This window comes from Typopeltis vanoorti, chromosome 20 (assembly GCF_054136105.1).
Source record: "Typopeltis vanoorti isolate ZY-2024b chromosome 20, IOZ_Tvanoo_1.0, whole genome shotgun sequence".
In the NCBI taxonomy this organism is placed as follows: domain Eukaryota; kingdom Metazoa; phylum Arthropoda; class Arachnida; order Uropygi; family Thelyphonidae; genus Typopeltis; species Typopeltis vanoorti.
In genome coordinates, this window is record NC_143568.1 from 41,995,635 (window position 1) to 42,017,845 (window position 22,211).

The 22,211-nt window shown below is 37.3% G+C and overlaps 1 protein-coding gene across 8 annotated transcripts in view; it reads left to right on the forward strand.

The window, feature by feature from the left end:
* The first annotated feature begins 210 nt into the window (after positions 1-210).
* fzr (fizzy and cell division cycle 20 related) overlaps positions 211-22,211 on the forward strand; it is a 218,067-nt gene continuing 196,066 nt past the window's right edge. For 3 of the 8 annotated variants that reach the window (XM_090409798.1, XM_090409806.1, XM_090409805.1), the window contains exon 1: positions 211-324. The gene's annotated coding sequence lies outside the window, so the exon portion shown is untranslated. Of the gene's footprint in view, positions 325-1,396; positions 1,624-22,211 lie in introns of all 8 variants that reach the window. The other 5 variants (XM_090409799.1, XM_090409802.1, XM_090409800.1 and 2 more) reach the window with 4 other exon arrangements.

A 22,211-nucleotide genomic window follows, 5' to 3' on the forward strand; every position in this document is an offset into this window, starting at 1 on the left:
CTCAACAACTCTCCACTGATCAAAGCACTTCCCTCCCAGACAAAGAGGAGTATGAAAAGCATTTATTCTTCACCCATCAAACCAGTAACGTTCTGCGTGAGTGTGTATATACGTTATGCATAGATGCGCAGAGACGTTAAATTTTGGGCGGGGTATGGGCTATCCATTCTGCACCGTTTTACGTTGTACTTGGTTTGTTAACTGATGGCTGTAGAGTGTTTGTGTAATGAAAGTTGAATCAGTTATTCATTGATGGTTTTCGAGGAACCAAATTATTTATTTTATATGTAACATTAAATTGGGTGGCTTCTGTGGCTGTCGTGAGTATGTGACTTTGTAGTGCGAGTTATTATTATTTTTCTTTTTATTTAGCTTTTGTTATGACTAGAATAGAATGAATATTATAGAAGTTATCGAATGTTTAAGCAATATTGTCTGCTAGTAGCTATTTTCTCTTAATTAATGTACAGTATATTTAAATGTCCAGCGCCCCCCCCCCCCGCGATAGAATTATCAAAACAAATGTTAGCTTACATGGAAATAATTGAGTTTTGAATTATAATGACTTTATTTAAATCGTGACATGGCGTATCTTTTCATATTATTGACAAGAGGTGCATATATATAGCAGTGAAAACCAACGTACCGCTCTGTACGTTGATATTAAGTACTTGAAAAACGAGTGTACTTACTTGCATTGTCTGAAGTTAGTCGACATATTTGATACTAGTGTAATTGATATTTATGCAAACTGCATTGTTGATAGCTCACATAAAAATTCTTTCTTACGACCTTACGTGAAAAATTTTGTATTATCATCAATTTTTTGGCCATATTCCATAGGCACTTATGAAACGAATCGAATAGAATTACACGCATGAATAATAAAGGAATTCGACAGTGCGAATCGGAAGTTTTAACATTAAAAAAAAAAAAAAAAAAAAAAACGTCCACTCATTGCATAGTCGGAACGTAATATCGAAGTGCTCTGTTTCCCATTAGGAGATAAAACATAGGCCATGGGACTAGTTCGCAAGTTTCCTTCCAGGTGAACCTGTGGTTATGTAAGGTGACAATTCATTCCTGAACTAACTACTGGTCCCAATTTTTTATTTGTCACCTTCTGGGTTGTATAGTACGCCCACAGATTTAAGATCCTTCGACACTTCTGCGCATGTCAACAGGAAAATCCATTCCGATAATAGGGTAATCAATCCGTATTGTGGGATGAGTTGTTTATTATTACACGTAGGAAAATTAACTTCTCTTTTATGATCATTGTAGATTTTAAAGTGTTAACTATGTTGCTTGTATAACAGTTGGAAAATTTTACTTATACGTGATTTCGCGTGTTGGTGACCAATTCGTACGTCCTTCATTTCTTTCTCCCCTTCAGCATGAATCGACTATTCTTGGCAAGTCTCCAAGCGAAGCTCTCTAAGTGTGGGGTACTATATTGCTTATTACAAGCTCTTATAGCAGTTAAAACAAATACTTATTTTCTTACGAAGATTACCTTAAACAAATTTGCTTAAGTGTCTCTATACCATATTTGGAAGAACAACGAGACTTCGATTGTAGTCGTGGAAAGAGGAACCTTTATGTGGACTTTTTTAGTTGAAGGTGAGTTAGCCGATTTCATACAAAGTTATCATGGTTTTCCTTATCAGAAACTACATTTTTTTTTTTTAATATATATCCTGCATACAGACAAAATTAACAAGAGAACACATGCAATCTAAACACAAAAAACAGTAGTAATGGTGGATAGTAGATGGTGTTGTGTAGTAGTTGATAAATTAAGTGCTGAAGGTGGAGACTTGTACAGCATCCTTCTTCAGTGAATTCTTGGAGATGTCATGTAATAATTAAGATGAATTCCTTGGAAAAATTTTTCTGCTGATGTTAATGCATTTGGTAAGTTTGGGAAATTTGCATTTATGTGCAAATAAAATATTTTAAAAATTGTATAATTTAAAAATGATGACCCCATCTTGATATCGCCAAGAGGAGAAGAATCACTTTATTATGTTCAGCAAGGTGAAACAGATTATGCTCTTGATGCTTAATGTATACTTTTATATGCAAGATTTGCAGATGCCTAAAAAATAAAGCTGAATTTAGACACTAAAATTGATATTTATTCTTAATGACTTTTTTGCAATGGAAGAATGTAAATCCTTAACATCTCTTGTGCATGTGTGAGTGAAGATCTAGAAGAGTGTTGACAATTATTTTTTTATAATTCGCTAAACATGAATATATCAGTATTCTCTTTTTGGTCATTTGAACAATTAGCAGTGCCTAAGTAGGTGGGGAAGCATTAATAAATCAGTATTATTATTATTATATAGGCACCTCCATGAAGTCCGAAGGCTCATCGCGGGAGACCCAATCTATCATATCTTTCATACGTGCGTTTCAAACTTCCCAAAATTTGGGAAACTTTAATTATCAGAGATCCCTCTTTACATCTCAGGCCACCTGCAAATGCCCATAGGGGACGCACCACCTAGATAGGACTTTAGTTTCACTTTGTATTGTATTTGTGTGTGTGTTGTTACAAAAAGTTTTGTAATCCCCGAAGATGTCTCTGTGATGGAGACGAAATATTGGAAGTATTAAAATTAGTGTTTTAATCCTTTCTCAGTGCTGTTAATATTCCATTAAACCTCTAACATGAATGAATCATATCTTTCCTTGAACTCATTAACACACAAAGCATTCACAACTGACTCTGGCAACCCATTCCACTCATTCACAACTCTCTAAGCAAAAAAATCTAGTCCTCACACCTTTACTAACTGCACCTTTATACAACTTCCAAGGATAACCCCCTCCCCCTTATTCTGGTCCCTCTAGCCAAGTGCTGAAACAGCTCCCCTGTGTCTATCCTATAAAACCCTTTAAGAAACTTAAATGTTTCTATCATATTCCCTTTTTTCTCCCATCAACCAATTTGTGGAATCCACACACCTCTGATCTATCCTCACAGGGAACATTCCACAGGCCACTCACCATCTTGGTCACTCGCCTCTGAATTCTCTCCACCGCTTCATCCCGAAGAAACCCAGGGGACCACACTTGAGCACAGTAATCCAGATGTGGGCGTATCAAGGCCTTATAAAGAGGAATTACAACTTCTTATCTCTACTCGTTAATGTGTTATTCACTAGCCAAGTATTGTTATGGGCTACCTTAGCAATATGTCCTTTAAACTTTAACTTTCTGTCTACGACCACCCTTAAATCTCTAGCTTCATCTATTTCCTAGAGTACGGTGCCATCAGTGTGATACACAGCTTATAATCTATTTATCCCAAAATGCATAAATTTACATTTCTCAACATTAAACTGACACCTTTTGTCCATGCTGTGACAGCCTATTTACATTGTCTTGCAAGCTCTCTTGCCTCGATTAACTATTACTCTATCTAATTTTGCATCATCAGCAAACAACTGAATATTTCATTTAAAGTTATTTCCCATATCATTTATGTGCAAATTAAACAGCAATGGTCTAGCACTGAACCTTGTGCACACCATTAGTCACTTGTTTTTGCCTTGATTCTGCCCCACCATATACCACTTTTTGATATTTGTCCAGCAGCCATCCTATTATCCACTTAACTAGTGTCATATCCATTCCTATTTTTTCTAATTTGCATAACAGTGTTCCATGTGGTATTCTGTCAAATCCTTTGCAAAATCCAGCAAAATCATCGTGTAGCCATTTCCTTTAATCAGTCGGCTGTTACTCTATTATCAAAAGTTAGTAAATTACTAAGGCATAACTGACCCTTCACAAATCCGTGTTGTCCCTCATAGTATCATATTTTTATCTACCTGACTATTAAATTATTTATGGAATTTACAACGTATACTGGAATATTAATTAAAAGAAACTTTAATAAATACCTCCTACATTTCTTCAATGTCACATTGCGATCTTCATGGGAACATACAACCATGACATATGCATGCAGGCACTACAAAAAGCAAATGAAGCAGAAGAGAGAAAACTACTGTTGTTCCTAGAGTCCTAAAGGTGCTCCCCTAGCGGGCTATATTGGGTTGTCTTGGCTGTTGGGTTGAAGTTCTCGAAATGCAAGCTTCCCAAATTTGGGGCAGTCTCATGCACCCAAATTTGTTGAGTTTTGGAAAGTTTTTTAGAGCTGAGGCCGATTCCATTAACAGTCTGTCCTAACGTGGCTTTCTTTTTTAGGATTTTTGTAATTTTTTCCAAGGTGCCTCGGATATAAGGAACGGTGCGGATTTAGTGTAATCTTTGTTATGAAGGGGGGGGGTTGTGGTTAACTGGTTTTAATATTTTTTGGGTTTTTTTGTAGCCATTGGCTAAGAAAATGTTAAGGATGTGGTTTAGTTCAGTGGTTAGGTCATTATCGTCTTAACAGATTAATTTTGCCCTGGTATATAGTGATTTTATAACCCCATATTGTTGTGTGTGTGTGGGGGGGGGATTGCTGGTGAATGTATCGGCCTGTATGGTTGTGTGTTTTCTGTAAACAGAGAAAATCAAGGATCCATCAGGCTGATGAGTAAGTAGGGTGTCTAGGAAAGGGAGACTGTTGTTTTCCTCATTTTCCAAGGTGAACTGGATTCTGGGGTGTTGATTGTTTAATTGTGTTAAGGAGTGGAGTGTATCTGAGCCATATGGCAAATTGCAAACACATCATCAATGTAGTGAAGCCAAACAGTGGGTTTTTGTGGGGCTGTGTTTAAGGCTTTCTCTTCAAAAGTCTCCATAACGAAGTTGGCCTGGAGTGGGGAGAGTGGTGAACCCATGGTTGTCTCCTTTATCTGTTTGTAGAATTTTCCTTGCCAAACAAAATAGCCTGAGTTCATTGTGAACTGAAATAGGGCTGAGATATCAGGAGGAAATTTGGCTTGGATGAGCTCTAAGGTTTCCTTGAGCGGAACATTTGTGAATAGGAAGGCGATGTCAAAACTGACCATCATGTCAGTATGTTGGAGTGAGAGGTTTTCTATACTGACTTTGAAGTGTGCCAAGTTTTTTATGTGTGATGGTGTATTGCAGTATAATGTGTGAGCACTTTGGCTAATTTGTATGTGGGGGGAATCAATGCCATCTACTATGGGATGTAATGGTACATTTTGTTTATGTATTTATGGAAGTCCATATATTCGGGGGGGGGGGGTCTAGAGTTAAAAGATTTTAGTTTGTAAGTAACTTCCACAGGCCAAGAAGTGACCTTCTTAAGTAGCCTTTTTAGTGTTTTAATTTGGGAGCTGGTGCAATTATACTCAATAGGGAGGTAGGTAGTCCGATCTAACAATAAAGCATTAAGATTACCTGTGTAGTCGGTTTGGTTGAGAACCACAGTGGCATTTCTCTTATCTGCTTTGGTGATTACTATTTCTTTGTATTCTCACCAAAGCAAGACCACCAAAAACCAACCTATCCAAAGGAGAATATAAATCTCTAATAAAAATGAAGAAAAAACAAAGAAATAGTAATCACCAAAGTGGATAAAAGAAATGCCAATGTGGTTCTCAACCAAACCGACTACACAGGTAATCTTATTGCTTTATTGTTAGATCGGGCTACCTACCTCCCTATTCAGTTTAATCCCACCAACTCTCAAATTAGAACACTCCAAAGGCTCCTTAAGAAGGCCTGTGGAAGTTACCAACAAACTAAAACCTTTTAACTCTAAACCTCCCCTCGAATATATGGACTTCCAAAAATACATAAACAAAATGTGCTATTACGTCCCATAGTGGATGGCATTGATTTCTCCCACATACAAATTACCCAGAGCACTCGCACACTATACTGGCAACACACCATCACACACATAAAAAAAAAAAACGCAGCTTACTTGAAAGCCAGTATAGAAAACTTCTTGGCCTATGGAAATCACTAACAAAACCATATAACTCCATACCCCCCCCCCCATGTATTTATGGACTCCCAAAAATTCACAAGAAAAATGTGCCGTTACGTCCCATAGTGGATGGCATTGATTCCCCCACATACAAACTAGCTAAACATTTGGCCAAAGCTCTCTCACACTATACTGGCAACACACCTTCAATACATAAAAAAAACTCAGCCCACTTCAAAGCCAGCATAGAAAACCTTACACTCAAACACACTGACATAATGGTCAGTTTTGACGTCTCCTCCCTATTCACAAATGTTCCACTCAAGGAAACCTGCTCATCCAAGCCAAATTTCCTCCCTTTATCTCAGCCCTATTTCAATTCAGAAAGAACTCACGCTATTTCGTTTGGCAAAGAAAATTCTACAGAGGGGACAGCCATGGGTTCACCACTCTCCCCACCCCTGGCCAACTTCTTTACAGAGACTTTTGAAGAGAAAGCCTTAAACTCAAAACCACAAAAAAACTCACTGTTTGGCTTTGCTACTTTGATGATGTGTTCGATATCTGGCCACATGGCTCAGATACACTCCAACAACCGACATCCCAGAATCCAGTTCTCCTTGGATAAAGAGGAAAACAATAGTCTCTCTTTCCTAGACACTCTAATCCAGTGGTTCTCAAAGGGTATGCTGGTGCGCCCTAGAAGATTTCCGGGTGCGCCCTGTGGTATTCCAGAGAAATATGTGTCCAGATATAAAAATAAATATAGTTCTTTATATTATACCTTTTCATTATGGATATACTGCTCTTTTTGTCAACACATCATTATTATGTTAATTAACAGTGGTTTTTCTTGCAAAGAGAATAAGAATGTTTTATTCTTGTTGTGTATATTACTTATTTTAAAAGTTTTGGAAACAGATGTTATGTGCATATGACTTATTTTCAGATAAATACACCCAAATAGAATGGATACATTTCTCAAAAAAAAGCGTGATATTGAAGAATCAGATTCTGGAAGTGAGCAAAAGTTAAGTGCAAGTAAGAAAGCAAAATCGCGGCCTACTCACAAATATAATGAAAGTTATTTAAGCTTTGGTTTCACTTGGACCGGAAGTGAAGATCATCCTTTGCCGCTACGTTTAGTATGTGGATGTAAAATGGCAAATGAATCATTGCTTCCTAGTAAATTGAGTAAACATTTTAACTATACACTCTAATTTACAAGATAAATCTGTAAGCTTTTTCAAGAGATTATCTGAACAGCAAACAAAAGCGGCAAATTCTTTTATAAGTATCACTGTTTCTGATAAAGCTCAAATCGCTTATCAAGTCTCAGAACTGATAGTAAAAAATATGAAAGATCATATTTTAGGTGCGTCACTTTTTTTGCCTGCATGCAAAAAAATGGTCATGACAATGCTAGGAAATGAAGCAACAATGAAAATAAGCAAGATTCCTCTGTCCAACGATACAGTTCACAGGCGTATTATAGAAATGTCTTCTGATATCGAGAAAAATGTATGCAGTAATAAACTTCAGTATTCAAATTTTGCATTGCAAGTTGATGAGTCAACAGACATTACCAACAATGCGCAACTCTTAGCATTCGTCTGTTTTATTAATGAAGATCAAATAGTAAATCAGTTTCTTTTTTGCAAAGAATTGTGTCTACAAAAGGCGAGGACGTTTTTAAGATTTTGAATAGCTATCTTGATAAATGGCAGTTAACATGGAAGTCGTGTGTAGGCATTTGTACAGATGGAGCCCCTTCCATGGTAGGCAGTGTTGCCTTACATCTTTTGTAAAAAAGCAAAATGAGAATGTTATCGTAACTCGCTGCTTTCTTCATAGAGAGGCCTTGATCGCAAAAACATTGGGAGAAAAATTAAGAGAAGTTTTAGATCAAGTTGTTCAGATGGTAAAAACTTTATTAAAACAAGACCTGTCAAATCGCGTTTATTCGAAAAGCTTTGTATCGATATGGATTCACAACACAGATGGCTGCTTTTACACACCAAGGTGGCTGTCAAGGGGGAAAGTACTTACCCGTGTACACGAGCTACGACAAGAACTTGTGTTTTTTGAAGAGATGAAACAATTACATTTTTGTAACCTCCTTCGGTGCGAATTTTGGATTGCCAGGTTACAGTATTTGGCCGATATATTTCAGCAGCTCAATATTTTGAATACTAGTATGCAAGGTAAAGAAGAAAATATTCTCACATCCACTGACATAATGAAAGCGTTTCAGAGAAAACTACAGATTTGGAAAAGAAAAGCTGTTGAAAGTAATTTGGAAATGTTTCCATTGGTAAGTAACACTTGCATAAATGAAACACTTCCAATAATAGTTAAACATTTAAAAGTTTAGAAGAAAAATCGAGTTCTTATTTTCCATCACTTAACACTGAACAATACGATTGGATTAGAAACCCATTTATGGAAACTTCAAGAGTGATTTTGGTTTAACATTAACAGAAGAAGAAGAACTGACAGCTATTATATCCACTGATCGTGGATTGATGATTAAACATAAAGAATTGTCTCTTGAAGCCTTTTGGATTTCTATAAAAGAAGAATATGTGTCAATATCTAAAAAAAAAAGCTTTGAACATTTTACTACAATTTTCAACATCATATTTATGTGAATTAGGATTTTCTACCCTCACCACAATTAAGTGTAAAAAGAGACAAACTCTTCAATGTATTGATGAGGAAATGAGAGTTTGCCTTTCAAATATATGCCCAAACATTGAAGCAATTGCTAGGACACATCAGGCTCATGTTTCTCATAAACACAAGAATGAATAAACTTAAAGTATGTTTCATTTTATTTTTTTTTTTATCGCATTATTTTTTTCTGTAATATTTGACTTAATTATTATAACATATTTCTCAGAAATTTGTATATAGTGCGCCTACAATTATTTGTAGGATTTTAAATTTGCCCCGACTTCAAAAAGTTTGAGAGCCACTGCTCTAATCACTCGCCAGCCTGATGGATCCTTGGTTTTCTCTGTTTACAAACCCACCCATATAGACAGATACATTCACCAGCAATTCCCCCCCCCCCCCCCACCACCAATATGGGGTTATAAAAACACTATATAACAGGGCAAAATTAATCTGTTCAGATGACAATGCCCTAACCACTGAATTAAACCACATCCTTAACATTTTCTTAGCCAATGGCTACAACTCCCAAAAAATATTAAAACCAGTTAACCACAACCCCCCCCCCTTCACTAAATCCATCATCATTCACTATATCTGGGACACCTGAAAAGTTAACCAAAATCTTCAAAAAAAAATGACCTGACTTCTTGTTACAAACCATATAAAAAATTGGCATCCCTTATCTGTTCCACCAAAGACCACTTGCCCTAGACCTACCTGGGGTATACCATGTCTCTTGCAGCTGTAAACTGTCCTCCTTTGGTCAAACAGGCAGGACAGGAAATTTCAGGATTTCTGAACACAAAGACTAAATCTGGTTTCACCAGTACAGCCACTCTGGGCTTGCAGACCATGCTCTGGACAACTGCCACAGAATATGTTGGAAGAAAGACACGTTCATACATCTCAGCAAATTTAAATATGAAAGATTGTTCATGGAAGCAGTCTTAGCTCTAAATAACTTTCCAAAACTCAACAAATTTGGGTGCATGAGAATGCCCCAAATTTGGGAAGCTTGCATCTCGAGAACTTCAACCCAACAGCCAAGACAACCCAATATAGCCTGCTAGGGGGCACCTTTAGGACTCTAGGAACAACAGTAGTTGTCTCTCTTCTGTTTCATTTGCTTTTTGTAGTGCCTATGTGCATGTGTCATGGTTGTATGTTCCCATGAAGATGGCAATGTGACATTACTGAAATATCATCATTATCAAATCCCTGCCATGTACCCTAAAGAGGTGTATAGGATATGATAGTACTACATGAAAATTTTACATCATTACTAACTTTCTATCTACAATTTTCCTCCAAATCAGCCTGTTACTTGTCAAGACTGCAAAATTATCAGATCTTATATTTCTATCATCTAAGACACTTTGTACCTTATCAATCCACCTATATCTTGGTCTACCTTTGGGTCATTTTCCTGCCAGCTTGGCAGAGAAAACTTGTTTCGCTAATCTTTCCTCGTCCATTCTGCTAATGCATTCCTGGATGCTGACAATGTCAAGTTCTTTCCTAATATCCTCATTTTTAATATGATATTGCCATTGATGCCATCTGTTCACGCCTCTAATCTTTCTCAAGACACTCATATCTGGGTCTCTAGTCTTTGGTCAAGTGTTTTACTTCTGACCCAGCTCTCAGATCCATAAGTTAAAACTGGCTTGAACACTGTCTTGTATACAGCTAATTTAGTGTTCCGATTAATTTCTCTCTTATTCCATATGACTTTATTCAATTGACTTCCTACCATACCAGCTTTGTTGATTCTGTGGTCTTGTCTATTTCCATATTTCCATATTTCCAGTTGGTGAAAGCGATCATGTGGTATTGACTTGGGAGGTTGCAAAATCTGTGGATTTTTCTATTAAGAAGGGGTATGTATGAAACTACAGGTTAGGCAATTATAACAAGCTTCGGAGTGAGCTTGCAGCCATCCCATGGCAGAACATATTGCAAGGGAAAGATGTTAGCAGTGCTTGGGATAAAATCAGCGGGTATCTGAGGAAAGCAATATCAGATTGTGTCCCCATGGTCAGGAGGTCAAACAAGGCAGGCATTAGATGGATGAGCAGTAGTATCAAGCTTGAACTACAAAAAAAGAAAATGTTATGGAGAATTTACAAGGAGAAGGGTGATCAGGACACCCATGAGCAGTACAAGGCTCAAGCTAGGAAGGTTACCAGCATAGTAAGAAAAGCTAAATCAGATTATGAGAAGACCTTAGCCAAAGAGATCAAGGGTAATCCCAAAGAGTTCTTCCGCTATGTGGCAAGTAAGAGGAAGAATGACTTCGGAAGGATAACCTTAGTGGGTGCTGATGGTATTGAGGTGACAAAATCAGATGTAATAGTCGAGTTACTGAGTGATCACTTCTCAAAAGTCTATCACCCAAGTGAGGATATCTCTATACCTATAGCAATACCTAATGTGAGAATTGAAGCTAAAGAATCAGAGGTATTAAATATATTGCGAAACTTAAATGCAAACACTGCGGTAGGCTTAGATGGAATATCAGCTCGGGTGTTGCGTGAATGTGCAAATGAATTGTCAACCCCTCTTACCTGGATATTTAATTTAAGTTTGAACTCGGGTATGGTCCCTAGGGAGTGGAAGTTAGGCAAAGTGGTTCCTTTGCATAAGGGTGGCTCTAAAACTGCAGTATTGAATTACAGACCAATCACCATCTCAGGAGTAGTGGTAAAAGTATTGGAAAAGTTGGTTAAAGACAAAATTCAAGAATGGGTGGATCAGGATATGATACTCTATAGAGGCCAACATTGTTTTGTTAAAGGTAGATCCTGCCTTAGCAATCTATTAACTATCCATAATAGAATAACATCAGAGTTGGACAAAGGAACTGGCTACACAGTGGTACTTCTGGATTTTGCTAAGGCTTTTGACAGGATACCCCATAGAACACTGTTACGCAAATTGGAGCAGATGGGAATGGATATTAAATTGGTGATATGGATAGGAGAATGGCTCAGGGAGAGATACCATAAGGTGGTGTATGGAGGAGCCGAGTCCAGAATAAGGCAGGTGACCAGTGGTGTGCCTCAGGGCTCTGTGCTTGGGCCAATGTTGTTTAATTTGTATATAAATGATATAGGAAACGGCTTAAAGGGAGATATTCAGTTGTTTGCTGATGATGCAAAGTTGTGTAGTGCAATAAAAAATCAAGCTGATGTTGAAAGTTTGCAGGAGGATTTAAATAAGCTGGTAAAATGGGCAAAAGAAAATGGATGTCAGTTCAATGTGGAAAAGTGTAAAGTCTTGCATTTTGGGATTAAAAGATTACCAGCTGTGTACTACATCGATGGAAAGGTACTCCAAGAGATTGATGAGGCTAGGGACTTAGGGGTATTGGTAGATAAGGAGATGAAGTTCAGAGGACACATTGCTAAGGTGTCCAAGATTGCACATAGGATTACTTGGTTGTTGAGGAACACACTGACATCCAGAGATAAAGAGGTTATTATTCCCCTTTATAAAGCATTGATACTTCCACATTTGGATTACTGTGCTCAGGTCTGGTCACCTGGATTCCTTGGAGATGAGGAGGCTGTGGAGAGGGTTCAGAGAAGAGTGACCAAGTTGGTGAGTGATATAAAAAATGCTCCCTACATTGATAGATTGAGAGCTTGTGGATTGCAGAGATTGGTTGATAGGCGAAGAAGAGGGGATATGATAGAAACATTCAAATTACTAAAAGGTTTTTATAGGATTGATGCAGGGGAAATGTTTCAGCTGTGTGATAGTGATGGAAGAACAAGAGGTCATCTCTGGAAATTAAAGAAGAGTGTGGTTAACAAAGGTGTCAGAACAAGGTTTTTTGCCTGGAGGGTGGTGAATGAGTGGAATTCATTGCCTGACTTTGTTGTGAGCTCTTCATCTGTAAATGAATTCAAGAAGAGATATGACAGATATTGTTTTGCTAGCTTGGGTCTCCCGCGATGAGTCTACTGACTCCATGGAGATACCCGTAATAATAATAATAATAATATTTAACTTACCATCTTCACTAAAAATCATGCCTAAGTAGATGAAATGTTTTACTTGTTCTATAAGTTTTCCATTTTCAACGATTCTGCCTATTATCATTGTCTTTTTATTGCTGAACTTCATACCATATCTATTACAACGGTTATTCAATTTAGTCAGGGAATCTTGCAGAATTGTAGCGCATTTATTTAGACGTATAACATCATCCACATAAAGCAAGAAGCTGACATTAACATCTCTGAATTTGATATCAGGTTTAATACCACTTTCCTTCATAATGTGATCCATATAGATAATGAATAACAGGGGGGAGGGATAATGTACATCCTTGTCTGACACCAGATTTAGCATTAAACCATCTTCCTATACTTCTTTCAATTCTAACTGCTGACTTACTACTCAAATAAAGACAGAGTATTGCTTGATGTAATGCCTCATTGACACCATATAACTCTAGCATATTGAATAGCTTCTCTCTTGGCACTTTGTCATATGCCTTTTCCATATCTACAAAACTTAAATGCAGAGCTTTGTTATATTCCTATGATTTTTCAACTATTTGTCATAAAGTGAAGATCTGATCCTGACTTGCATAAATCTTACCAGGCACACTCAGTAGGGAAATACCTCTCTAATTCTCACATTCAGTTTTATTTCCCTTTTTATATGGTACTACTAGAGCTCTACTCCAATCATCGGGAATTCGTTCCTCTATCCCGGACTTCTGAAGTATGCAGTGCAGCCACCGTAAGACTTATACCACCATACTTCAGCATTTCTGGTCGAATATCATCTACTCCTGCTGCCTTTCCACATTTCAAGCCTTTGATGGCTTTTTCCACTTCAAGTATGGATATGTATTCCTGACTGTATGCCTGTTCAGTGTTTTTTAGCACTATGCTATCACTTCTTGTTTTATTTAGCAATTTTTCGAAGTAATTACTCCATACTTCAAGGATATCTTTTTCTTCCATTTTCATGTCACCTTTGTCATCTCTAAGTCCTTTTACAGCACTCTCTCCTTCATTTCTAAGCTTCTTCAACAACCTTCAGAATATCTTCCCACCTTGATATTTATTTTTTATGTTCTTGCCAAAGTCCTCCCATGACTTTTGTTTAGCTACTTTTACACAGTGTTTAGCTTTCTTACTTTTTTTATTTGTGTCTGTATTCTCTAGCACAAGCAGAGTTATTTGCCAGGAACTTTTGATATGCTTTCTTCTTTTCTCTCACTGGCTCTTTAACTTCCTGTGTTCACCATGGAGTTCTGATTTATCTATCCTTGCAGACAACCTCACCACATGCCTTTCTAGCTGAATCTGTCAGGGTTTTCTTCAAGACTTGCACTGAATCTCAGAGGTTTGGTTCCTGTTCTCAAACTCTTTCATTTTTTCTTCAATAATCTTTGTGTATTTTAGTCTACAGTTCACATCTGAGAGCTGCTGAACTTTTATTAGCTTTAAAACTTTCTTATATGTTATTCTCTTCAATATGAAATTCACTTTTATCCTGCTCAAGACTAAATAGTGATCACTTCCAATTTCAAATCCTCTGTACACTCTGGTGTCCTGCACCAGGAAGAAACCATCACTATCAACAATAACATAGTCATTGAGACTTTTTTTTTTATTCTTTGCCTCTTCTCTCCATGTGAATTTGTGCACATTTTTATGTTGAACATAGTGTTTAGTAATAACCAGTCCATGTCCTGAGCAGAAATCCAACAGATATTTGCCATTATTTTTAACTCTGCTCTTTTCTCCAAATTTTTCCCAAATATTTTTGTATGTCTCACAATAATTTCCTACTCTGCTATTTAGATCCTTAACAAGGACCAACTTTTCCTTTTTCATTGTGTTAGTTGCTTTTTCTAAAGCCTCAAAAAATTCCTCCACTTCTACCTTTGTAGAACCTTCTGTGGGACCATAGGCACAAATAAGTCTTATTGTCTAGTTCCCCATTGTGATATTTGCCCACATCACTCTACTTAAGACTGCCTGCTATTCAAGAAGATTAGCCTCATATTTAGTGTTGAATACTATGGCTACTCCTTTTTCTTGATTGTCATTGCCTGAATATAACATTTTGTATTTATTGCTCAGTAAGATCTCACCAGTTTTGTCTTTTTTGTTTCAGTCACCGCTATTATGTCGATCTGGTACTTATCTAATTCCTCAGCTAGCTCCATTTCTTTGCCATTCAGGCTTCTTATGTTGATAGTACCGATCTTTAAATCTGGTGATGTTGAGTTGGCGTGTGTTTTCAGATTTGTTCCAGTAGCTGACTTTTCGCTGTTTGCCCTGGTTCCCTGGCAAAAACAATGGGGGTCTTGTTTAACTGGCAACGCCCCAGTTGGCATGAAATTTTGTCATGTTGTACCATCATTTTGTATTTTGGTTTAAGCCAATAAGAATGCAATTTGGCCAGTCAGCTCATCCTTGTCTGTTCAGTATCCAGGTAGGTACCCAACAGAGTGCATTGCAAGAAGGTGAGGATTGGACATTCGGTCAGCATCCCTGGTCGGTTGTCCGCATTCCTTTAATGGCTATGTGGAGGTCTCCTCTCAGTTATACACAGTGGTGAGCTCTGGAAATTTTAACAAAGGGCTTGCATCATCAAAGAAACAAACAATAAAAAAACTACACCAATGCCATCTACTGCTGACCGCCACCACAAATATTTCCACAGACAATCACAACCATCCAGGCCCACGCCAGAACGTTTGTGAACGTGAATGGATGTTTGCAGGGTGTTTATAAACAAAATAAATTTGTTTTGTTCATGATAGAAGTTTTTATGACAAACAATCTATTAAAAATACATAAATATTATCTAAAACACAATATGTTGAAATATTTTATATTTCTCTTGTTTTTATACTTCAAGTGATAATTGTTATTATTATGGGCAACTCCAAGGAGTCCTTAGACTCATCGAGTGAGGCCCCAAATCATAATCATTACAACTATTCGACATTCGTACGGTATCTATCATACCTCGCCTTAAACTCATTCACTCTCACAGCATCCACCACATACTCTGGCAGCCCATTTCACTCATTCACCACTCTAAAAGTAAAGAACCAAGCTCTAACACTCTTACTAACCACACTTTTGCCCAGTTTCCATGGATGTCCCCCAGTCCTCTCACAACCAGCCCTGTTCTCAAAAATATCTTCTGAATTAATTTTATAGAAACCCTTTAGTAATTTGAATGTCTCAATCATATCTCCCCTCCTCTGCCTATTAACCAATTTTTGCAACCCACAAATCCTCAATCTGTTCTCATAAGGTTCATTCCACAGACCTGCTATCATCTTGGTCACTCGCCTCTGGATTCTCTCAACCTCCTCCCCATCAAGAAGAAACCTAGGTGACCAAATCTGGGCACAGTAGTCAAGATGGGGTCTTATCAAGGCTCGATACAGAGGAACAATAACCTGCTTTTCTCTGCTTGTCAACGTATTCTTCAGCAACCAAGTGATTTGATGAGCTGATTTGGCCACTTTTGCAAATTGCCCCCTAAACTTCAACTCCTTATCCACCAACACTCCTAAATCTCGTGCCTCATCAATTTCCTGGAGTACAGTTCCACCAATCTAATAAACTGCTGCTAATCTTTTCACCCCAAAATGTATAACCTTACATTTTGCCACATTAAATTGACATCCATTCTCCTTAGCCCAGACCTCCAATCTATCCAAATCATCTTGCAAAATTTTGACATCATGTGTATTCACTATTGCACTACCCAAGTTTGCATCATCAGCAAATAAATGAACAGTTCCTCTCAGATCCTTTCGTATATCGTTAATGAACAAATTAAATATCACTTAAGTATAATTTCTGGGAAATTCCCATGCTACTCCTCTAAAACACTATTAATATAATTAACGGCTATTTTAGCCTGTTTTTGTTTAGGAGTGTCCCTTATATTTAATACATTGGCTAACATAACTCAAAAGGGGTATATATATATAATTTAGGACATTACGGGCGAGTGTAGAAGGCAATTATGGCAGAATAAAAAATGTTGAAAAATTATGTACATACCTTGATTTTGGTTAAAAGATGCCTTCTAAATCCAAGCTCTTGTGGAAGGGGGGGGGGAGGAAAGAGAGGGAAAGAACATGGGGATGTACTTGGGACACGGGAAATAAGTTTGGGAACCCGGGTTACTATTAATAATATATATATAAATATATATATATATTATTTTGTTGTGGGGAGAGGGGAGGGAAGGAAGGGGAAGGGTATCCTTATGTGGAAACTGGGGCAAGGGTTTATGGGGTGTGGACCGTTTCGGTCATCGTCTGACCATCATCGGAACTTTGCAGTCATTCGTGGGAATGACGTCAGCAGTCATTCCCACAAAGTTCCGACGATGGTCAGACGATGACCGAAATGTACATATCCGCACAGACCACACCCCGTACATATCCAAGTGTACATATGTGCTCTCTATTGGACAGCACATATGTACACTTGGCCAACCAGGTCAGTTGTTATTAGACATTGTTGTCTAATAATGACTGGCCCAAATGCAGTGACTTACCCAGTCAAACACAAAGTTGACAGCACTCTGAACTCGTCTCATCTTTATATTATTCAAAATGACATGCATTGTCAAAGAACAGTGATTTTTCATTAAGGGAAGAGGTCTACTGCAAAATAGGCAAAACTAATCTTATAGTGGTTTGTGGGATTTCTTTAAAATCTAAAACTTAAAGATGCCATGAAGTTATATTCTTGGTTTAATCTTTTATCCAAATGTAAGCTAACAAAGTTTCTAAGTTAAGTATCTTCATAACTGGGCTACTTTTATGTAGAGGCTAATGACTTCATATCAGTTGCCTTAGCATCTTAATGCAAAACACACCCCCTTTCAGATATGTACAAGGGTTGTTTGAAAAGTTTGGTAAATTTCCAATAGATGGCAACACAATTCGTTCATTCATGCCAGTGTCGGCACGTATCATCTTTTTCATCACCCCTGGAAAAAATTTAGCCACATGCTACATGTAGTTCTCCTTTGGCAAACATTTAAAATGGCCGTGTTTGCATTTTTCATAAAAATGGAGAAAAATGAGTTTTTTGCAGTGATATTTGAGGACGTGGATGGCCGCACAGACCAAAGCCAAGTTAGATGCAGTTCATGGGGACTCTGACCATTAAAGACTTTATTTTTGGATAAATGAGTTTAAACATGATCGTAGGTCCATTGAAGATGAAGAGAACCCCCCCGGACGCTTGACTGAACTCACTACGAAGAAAGTGATTGACAAAATACATGATATTGTTGTGGAAGACTGCCAAGTGAAAGTGCATGAGATTGCTGAGATTGTAGTTTGAGATCCCAACTGAATGGGTGTATATTATCCTGCACAAAAAATTGCACATGAAATATCCTGCATGAAAAATTGCACATGGGAAAACTGTGTGCGCGCGATGGATGTCACAATTGTTGACTTTTGATCAAAAACTCATTCGAAAAGACATTTCGAGTGTTTGGCGATGTTTAATCGCAATTTGCAGTAATTTTTGTGTCATTTCCTGACTGTAGACGAAACTTGGATCCACCACTACCTGAGTCCAAGCAGCAGTCAAAACAGTGGACAGTACCCAGCGAAAGAGCACCGGAAAAAAAAGACGAAGATCGTTTCGTCAGCTGGGAAGTTGATGGCCACTGTTTTTTGGGATTCCCAAGGAATTATCATGATAGACCATTTGGAAAAGGGTAAGATAGTAACAGGAGTCTATTATGCATCATTGTTGGATCATTTAAAAGAACTGAAGAAAAAAAAAACAGCCAAGATTAGCTCACAAAAAAAGTGCTCTTTCATCAAGACAATGCACCATCCGACACATCAGCCTTCACAATGGCAAAATTGCACGAATTGAGGTTCGAATTGGTTCCACATCTACCGTATTCTCCAGACTTTTCCCATGTGACTTCTTGTTCCCAAACTTAAAAGTTTGGATTGGCGGAAAAGAATTTTCTTTGAACGAGGATGTCATCAAGACTATCAGTGACTAAGTCATTAGCCTCTATATATACAAGTAGCCCAGTTGTGAAGGTGCTTTACGCACAAACTTTGTTTGCTTACACTTGGATAGACGATTAAACCAAGAATATAATTTCTTGGCATCTTTAAATTAAAGATGTCAAGAAATTATATTATTGGTTTAATCCTTTATCCAAGTGTAAGCAAACAAAGTTTGCATGTGGAGTAACTTCACGATTAGGTAACTCATATAGAGGCTAATGACTTCACACCACTTGCCTTAGTATCCCATAATACCAAGTACATATCCTTATGGACAATTGGTTACACTTGGATAAAGGATTAAACCAAGAATATACTTTCTTGGTGTCTTTAATTTATGGTATGAACAAGTAGAAAGACTTTCAACATCTATCTCTAATCCAGAGTATTTTATTAATAGGGGTGACACCTTTTGGCTACTTGTATATGGAAATATGACTTCTGCATTACTTCAACCTTTGTATCACTTCTGGATCTGCCTCCCACTGATGAAACCTGAATAAAGGTTAAAACCGGTCTTGGTAGTGACCTTCTCCATAATGCATAGCATGATACATGTCTGTAGTGATATGTGCTTCGCATTATGAGATACTAAGGCAAGTGATGTGAAGTCATTAGCCTCTATATACAAGTTGTTCAGTTGTGAAGTTACTTCACGTGCAAACTTTGTTTGCTCTCACTTGGATAATGGAATAAACCAAGTGAAAAAATTTTCAACTTCTTTAAGATCTTTTACGTGTATTGGAAAAAAGGTTGTGTACATATCAAGTTGAAATCCTGGAAGCATTTCCTTGTCATTATGGATAATGAGAAATGTTTATTAAAAAAAAATAAAGAACTTTTTGGTGCTTCCTTGTGTATTCAGCATTTTTCTTTAGTCACTGTTCATGGACTTAAGTTTAGAATATTAAGTGGTTCTATGGAATATTACTAATAAATACATGTACTTGAGAAAACCTTGTGCTTATTAATGGAGTCGGCAGAAGTGCTTTGGTTGCAGCATATTGGTATGCAGTTTCTCCACTCATAGTCATCAGCATATTTTCTTTCACCTTTGCTGATTTCTGGATACAGGGGTGGGGGGGGGCATTACCACAGTCTCATATTCTTAACCCTAAATTGGGATTACTTTCTGAAATTTGAAATGTAAGATTTTTGAATTGCAGAGTTAGAACTTTAATGGGAGGAAACCTGGGTTGCCAGCTAGATTGACTAACTTGAACTGACTGAAGAAAGGCCTAGAATAAATTCCAGTGACTAAAAATTACCCATTATTGTCTTTCTTCAGCATATCTAGCATTATGGAAGCTACCACAAAACTATTTGACTGTCTCATGACTAATAAAACCACATTAAAAAAAAGTAAAGAACTCTGAATTTATTATTTTCATTTCAAGTAGATGTTTATTTAGGTGATTGTCTCATTGTGAAGAGCATATAACCTATTTTTGTTTTAGAGGACAAGTTGAAATTGAAGATACTCTACTTTGGTATTTCATGCTGGAGTTTTAATATCTTCTGTTGTAGTTTAAACTCTGGAAGAGTAAAGTTGTGTATGCAGTGCAGTAGTGATTACTCTAGATTATCTGAGCTAATGGAGAGGATGCATGAATAATTGAATTACACAAATAATTTGATGTTATATTTAAAAACAAATGAAATTGTTGTGGCCATGTTTGTACGCATTATTTAATCAGATAATCTAATCTTTGCATGTGTTAAACATTATCCAAGGAATGTAAATTTTGAAAAATTCATGTAACAAGACATTGTTACTAAATTATCATACTAAGAAAACACCATCTGCTTCTTTAGCTAGACAAAAATGGAGAAGTGTCTTCTTACAGACTTTCCATTCTGTGTGCATACCCAACACCTATCATGAGTTGTCACAAAGGGTTTTATCGACTTTTATGAACCAAATCTGTGCATATACAGTGTGCCCATTAAGTAATAAGACAACAATTATTATATCAAAACAAAGAACTATATTTGGAATTGTCAAGTACAGATTCAGAATAATCTCCTTCCAACTCCACACAATGTTTACATCTGTTATACATGTTTTCGAAGGCACATTGGAAGTCCTGAACAGGAACCTCCTTCAGTGTCTCACTACATTGGATGCCCTCAATGTTGCTGAAGCACTCCCCTTTCAAGGTGGACTTCATCTTTGGGAAGAGGAAAAAGTTTGCAAGAACTCATTCTATCAATTGCAGGGGGGGGGATGTTTGATCACACATATCGATTTTGAAGCCAGAAACTACTTCAGAGGCAGCGCACAGTTTGAGGGCACATTCTCGTACAACAAAAACCACAATATGTTGTGGAACAGTTATTTCCTGACACTCGCATGTGGATGTACAGGCATTTCATTACTCCTAAATAATACTAACCATTCACTGTGATGCCTTCTGAAACAAATTCACAGTGGATAATTCCAGCGGTTCTGGAAAAAAAAACAGTTACCATTGTTTTGACACATTATTTTTGCAACCTGACTTTCTTCTGCCAGAGAGAATACTTTCCATGCTCTGGCATTTCATTTCTGGATCAAACTGAAAACACCAACTTTCATCACTGGTGACAATACTTTGCAACACATTGCAATCTTGGTTAATTGCATGGGTGAAATTTTGACAACATGCAATCTGGTGCTCCCTCTCTCTGTTCGTGTGTCACAGACCTCGAACAAATCTTCATTTCATGCAAATGGTTTTCTAAGATTAATCTGGCCGTTTCCTTACTGACACTAAGCTGTACCATGAGTAGCCTTTATTCACCTGTCATGGGCAACAATTCCCTAGTTTTCACCACATTTCATTTGCCTGTGCAGAAACTGGCTATACATAGAGTTGTTCATTCTCCAGGGACTCCATCCCCCTCTTTAAACCAGTGGAACATCTGTGCACAACTCAGTCATTGCTGTCAACTTTTTTTAGGTCTTGGTACACTTCTGTAGCAGATTTTCCTAATTTACAGTGAAATTTCATTACAGATCTTTGTTCCACTATTCAACTTATGACACTCCAATCACACACACTCACTTCAATCAAAACTATGAACATGTTTGTTGCTTTTATTCAAACAGCTGTCCTGTAAAAAATTAATCTCATTACTTAATGGGCACTGTGTGTGTTATTTAGTATTTAATGATGACTAGAACACCGAGAATTAAAAAATAAAAGCAGATTTTATTCACACGATTAGTTTCATCTTTCATAGACTTCTTCAGGTGCAAAAGACATAGAAATAACCAGCAAGATAACTGTATAGGAACTGGCTCTGAACCGTACAAAAAAGCGTTAGCAAATAACTGTTGAGGTTCAAGCCTTGATGAGTTTAAAAAAGAACTCTAACTGTATTATTAGGCATACGTGTGCATTTAAGATCTCGAGCACATCATTATTGGATAGCAGAACAGTGACAATCTGACGAGTTGTAACTAAGGTTACTGTTGCTATGTACAGCTTTAAGGATTATTTCTTTTGATTCTATTATTTTCCTTTCTATTTCATCGTAATAACGAGGAATGTATATATTTGCCCAGAATTTACATCTTTCCATCCGTTCTCTCCATCCAGTGATCCCTTGTCTATATGGATTATC